We start from the raw sequence: 5,644 nt of genomic DNA, 5'->3' as shown, positions 1-5,644 counted from the left end.
GACTATTTCCCCTCGCTACAAAATATGACGTATAAAGTGCTACCTGCACCCACCCCAATTATTTCCAACGGCCATAGAAAGTCAATGGGATGTACCGTACAATCCAAATTCCCGCGGTGGTTTTGAGTGTTTAGCGACACTCCGCACCTGGTGGCAGCCGTGCGAACTAGAAGCGTGTGTTCAGATTTTCCTGGGCGTGGCTCAGCAATGTTTTCATGCCCTCGTCACAAATAGCTGCTGCTGAAGAAATAAGGAAGGACGATTTTCGTTACTCTGCACGCAGTTCCACAAGGTAGATGGAAATAAAATCAGTCAGCCGCAGAAGAACACTGTGGCACTCGAACTAATAATAATAATAATAATTGGTTTTTTGGGGAAAGGAAATGGCGCAGTATCTGTCTCATATATCGTTGGACACCTGAACCGCGCCGTAAGGGAAGGGATAAAGGAGGGAGTGAAAGCAGAAAGGAAAGAAGAGGTGCCACAGTGGAGGGCTCCGGAATAATTTCGACCACCTGGGGATCTTTAACGTGCACTGACATCGCACAGCACACGGGCGCCTTAGCGTTTTTCCTCCATAAAAACGCAGCCGCCGCGGTCGGGTTCGAACCCGGGAACTCCGGATCAGTAGTCGAGCGCCCTAACCAGTGAGCCACCGCGGCGGGTGCACTCGAACTACTGGAAACGTTTTCTATCCGAAAAAAGTCTGACACGTCTATCAGCGACAATTCAGTTTGCTTGAAATGAAAATAACATTTCTTGCCGACACGTGTGGAAGATTGTTAATATCTTGATATGATGAATGACTTTATGAGTGTATATATGTACGCGCATTCTTTCTGAATAAACAGTTGTGATTTACCACCTGTCTTGTCCCCTTTATGTGTAGCGCTAAAGAGTATTCCGCCTTGAAGCCTAGTCAAAATGCTGAAATAAAAAAAATGAAAATTGGTTGTTGGGGAAAGAAAATGGCGCAGTATCTGCCTCACATCTCGGCGGACACCTGAACCGCACCGTAAGGGAAAGCATAAAGGAAGGAGTGAAAGAAGGAAGAAAGAGGTGCCGTAGTGGAGGGCTCCGGGATAATTTCGACCGCCTGGGGATCTTTAACGTGCACTGACATCGCACAGCACACGGGAGCGTTTTCCGAAACGCGGCCGCCGCGGTCGTGTTCGAACCCGGGTACACCGGATCAGTAGCCTAGCGCCCTAACCACTGAGCCACCGAGGCGGGTCTGAAATAATACCTCCATTTGTCTTTTACGGTGCACTATACGCTAGGAAGGCACCGGATGCCTACTCGTTCCCTATTGTTTCTTCAGCGCGTCTATAGGCGACGTCCCTCAGCTGCAATAAAAAGCAGGAGTCAGCTGCATGCTTGGATTCCTCACGTGAGAGCAGTAAGTCCCAGAGCGGCGAGGTTATTATACTCCAGTACGCGTAGAACAAAGCGCCAACAGAGCGGCGAGGTGAGAACAGAAGCAAATCTATCAGCGTCGCGAATTCCTGAGCAGCGTAGCCGTGTGCACCTGTCAAGGTTAAGGACCGCTACGCAAGCGTGTCCTCACCTCTTTTTCTCCGTATAGACGAGCGGACGCATGGTGGTCAAGGCGCGCGCTGCTGCCGCCTCGGTCACTTTCTCAGGCCCGCACGGGTCAGCCAAGCGGGAGGCTACGAGGGAGGGCCGCGGCCTTGTTTATCTTACTGTCGGCAGTGTTGCTGCTTTCTTCCTTTCAATCGCTCATTTTCATCGAAGCTCTTCTCACCTTCGATGGAACCTGCCGACGAGCGATCAGAAGCACCGATACGGTCTTTCGCGTACAAAGGAGTGCCCGATTGTGCGCGCAGACGACGAGGAGCCCGGTCTGGAAAAAGCAGCAAAAAAATTAATAACAAAAAGGCATGTGGGCGTCCCGATGGCTCCTTCACGCCTGGCAGCCGCAGACGCCAGCCAGCGAGCAGCGGCGCAGATGACGGCGTCGAAGCGCCCTCTCGCCTCGGCGCCAGTAATAATTGCGAGCGCGGCAAACCCGTTCGCCCTAATTGCAACAGATAGCTGCAGCCGTGCGGGGCGTGGGCAACGCTGAGTCAAGACGCGAACGTTGTCCGAGCGGTCAGCACCGCGTCGCGCGAGAGAGTAACGTCCGAGCAATGAGGGCCCGCATTCCCGGAATGATCGCGACGCGTTCAACTGGCTGGCGTCTGCTGCGGCGACGTCGACTTCTGCGAGCCTCTGTAATGTGTGTCCGCGTCGTCGATGCGGGCGTCCCCCGAAGCGTGGATCATCGATTGCAGCTTCGCTATGAGCCGAAGCTATATAGCTGCAACCATTTCTCTCTCTCTCTCTCAACGAACCGGTATGCCATACGTTTCCAAGACGAACGTCAACGTTTCGTTGCTCGAGAGGATAATTTTTCCGGTGATGTTGAATACGTCTTCAAGCGGCTTCGACCGTTGCCTTGAAGCTCCCGTGCATAGTGCACGTGACTCCGGCCATTCTGCGAAAAACGCAACGCGCGTCAGGTTACTTACACGCTCATCAGGAATACAAGCTGCGTCGAGGCAGCGGTGATCGTGTGACGTCATTACAGTGTGGGTGCATTCGGACGAGCGTCACGTAAAACGGAAATCTGTAGCTTCATGCCTGCCCGTACGTCGCAATGCCGCAACGAGCGAGGCATCCTTGCAATTTTGCGTGCGTTCAAGTGTTCCCGTGTTCGTGTTAATGTGCTTGGCTTTTTGTCATGATAGCTGCATGAAAACGGGTAAAAGCACTGCTGTCGCTTGTCGGGACATACAGCACCCGGAGTCACTGTCACCTCTTACAACTGCTATCGAGCCTGTCAAAACCTGGAAGTACTTGTATTATGTTCTTTTAGTACGAAATCACTACTTCACAAGCTCTAACCGGCTCTAAGTTTTGTGTGAAGCTTGACCTTTCTGGTGACCTTGGACAAATCATAAATAAATAAATAAAATAAATACTACCGTGACTGGGATTTGAACCCGCGGCGGCGCGAACAGGTCAGCTTCGCTGGCCACTGCACGAAAGCACCATGCCATCACTGCAGCTGATCACGCCTCGTGATAAACTGCAACCATACCCAAAAATTCTGGACAAAAGCATTCTTAGACGGGAAAGCGTTTTTGAACGCACTTTTTTCATATATCGTAAGATTTCACTATAACAATCAATATACTCGCAGATCTCCCGTCGGCAGGCTTGCATTTTTTTGCTGTTAACATTTTGTGCTATCGTCAAAAGTGTCCCCCATTGGTTTTCTTTGGTAGTCTTAAATGCTCGATGCAAGCTATGGACATACTTTAAAAGAAATATATTGCTACATATGGGAATAATGGATTATTATCTTCAATATTTTCATATCAGTACGTTGCCGTTTTCCAATATCTCAAATTTTTGTTCAAGAATGTCGTATATGCGCACTAATGATGATGATTAATTTTTATGGCGCAAGGGCATCTGGGGTCTTGGCACAAGGTTTTTTCGTTTTACTCAAGCTGGGGTCAAAGACCCATTTCCCAAGCATTCCAGCCTAAAGAAGCCGAGCACCAGACCAGGGGAAAGGTTGTACCCATTTTATCACTGGTGGGTACCCGGCGGCACTGGGGATCGAACCCAGCACCTCTCGCATGCGAGGCGGATGTTCAAACAAGCAGGCCGCAGCTGCGGTGGTTGTTGTTGTTAGCCTATCAAAAGATGGCACATACCCACACTGGGGGATCGGCCAATTTTATCATGCCCCATCTACTCCGTTTAGGAGTAGTGGCGTGCTTCAGCCTTCCGCAGTGCAATGGCAGGCCTCGGCACGGGGCCCCGACCTTGATGATCGCCGGTGACCCAGCACCAGGTAAGTATATATATATACAACGCTACCGGCTTGGGGTCACTCCCTCCCGCCCGGGTCTTCGCCATTTGGAACATCTGGCGAAGGCCAACTTGGGCGACCTATTTGAACTCGGCCACCCGCCATAAGTATCTGGACTCTCTCGCACTATGCATTACACATCGTCATCTTCTTCAACTAAAACTACTATCGAACTTAATATACACAATCTCGCGCTGTGCATTGCACATCCTCGCCTTAATCAACTAATCCTACCATCGAACTGATATCGTCGCCGGACGTGCCGATGACCCATCAAAGCAAAACAATGAGCAGACCAGGCTCATGGCTTCGCACGTCGACTAGATTCAGCTACATACAAAACCCTACCACTTTTTTTTTTTTGTTGCGCATTCAGTCCATCGCATGTAAGTTTAGGCGGAATTCGCTCACAGGCACACTGACACTTCGCCACGCTGCTAGAGAGTTTTAGCGTAGCCGGTTAGCCGTGCGGCAAGTATGGTAACGCGGTGCCGTTGCTACCGTTGCCAGGCTTGCCAAGCCACATTTGCCGTACGGTAGCAATTGCCGTAGTTACCGTGTTTTAATGTACGGTAGAGCTAAAGCTCTCTGCTGTCGTGCGCTCCCTCAGCACAACGCAGCGGCTACTACTTTCCATAGGAAGGTTCCCGTAAGAAAGTCTTGTAATGGACAAGAAGGGAACGCATACGTCTATTATGCACCTGAAGACAAACATCTTGCCACTTCATATTTGTCTGTGAGTAATTTTTTTCCCTTCATTTAAACCGCCGTTCACACGCCAGAGGGCGGGAACAGCACCATAAATTGTAGTCCTGTCCTTTTTCAAGTCGCACAGCAGACCGCGCCGTCTTCCGGCTTCACTGTTGCGGCGGCAACAAAGGGCAATGACAAACGGTGTTCGTGCACACGGGCGACAAGAGGGACGATAAATTTGAACAGGGAAAGCGGAATAAAAACGTAATCGAGAACAAATGCGCGGGAAACAAGCGGATCGTGTTTACAGAGTCGCCAGTCCGGCGCTTTCGAAGCACGTTGCCCCCCGAGTCGCGACTTGGGGTAATTTTTATTACACGCTATTGTAAATTCAATTACGGTTCTTAAGCGACGCTAGGAAAGGCGCGAGCGAGCGTGACAATAGAGAAAATGAAACTGCCGGTGCATCGTCCGAGTTGGTTCCCACGGCATCGTGTTATATATATACAACTGCAAGCGGTCGACGCGGGACGATACGCGACTCTAAATGCCGTTATCAGCGACGAGAGCGGTGGGGGTGATCGCGAGGCAAGAACCGGCTTTTTTGTGAGAGCCACACCAGAGCGAGATTAATTGCACTTTTCGGACAAACGATCGCCAGGCGCGCCGCAAAAGAAACCACAGATAGCAACCCGCCCTTGTTACGTATTCAGGTGTTCGTGTCCCCAGGAATGGTTACATCCGACTATCTGCTTTCGAAAGCTAACAGTCACCGAAACCAAGGAGCATCGGGGATTTATTTTTTGTAATTTGCAGTTTTTCAATGTGAGATTAAAAAAAGCAGAAGAAAAGCAACTACTTGCTTCCAGTGGCATCCGAACTCACGACCTCCGAATTTCGCGTCCGGTGCTCTTCGGATAAATTCGGAGGTCGCGGGTTCGATCCCGGCCGCGACGGTCGAATTTCCATGGAGGCGAAACTCTATTCGCCCTTGTACTGTGCGATGTGAGAGCACGTTAAAAAACGCCAGGTGGTCGAAATTTCCGGAGCCCTCCACTACGGCGT

At 50.6% G+C, this 5,644-nt stretch overlaps 1 pseudogene; it reads right to left on the bottom strand.

Moving 5' to 3' along the window:
* Positions 1 to 3,724: 3,724 nt before the first annotated feature.
* On the bottom strand, positions 3,725 to 3,876 carry LOC144122267 (U1 spliceosomal RNA; annotated as a pseudogene).
* Between the last annotated feature and the right edge of the window lie 1,768 nt (positions 3,877 to 5,644).

Source organism: Amblyomma americanum, chromosome 2 (genome assembly GCF_052857255.1).
Source record: "Amblyomma americanum isolate KBUSLIRL-KWMA chromosome 2, ASM5285725v1, whole genome shotgun sequence".
Lineage (NCBI taxonomy): Eukaryota > Metazoa > Arthropoda > Arachnida > Ixodida > Ixodidae > Amblyomma > Amblyomma americanum.
Note: the sequence above shows the minus strand (reverse complement) of the source record. Positions and strands in the feature narration are given on the sequence as shown.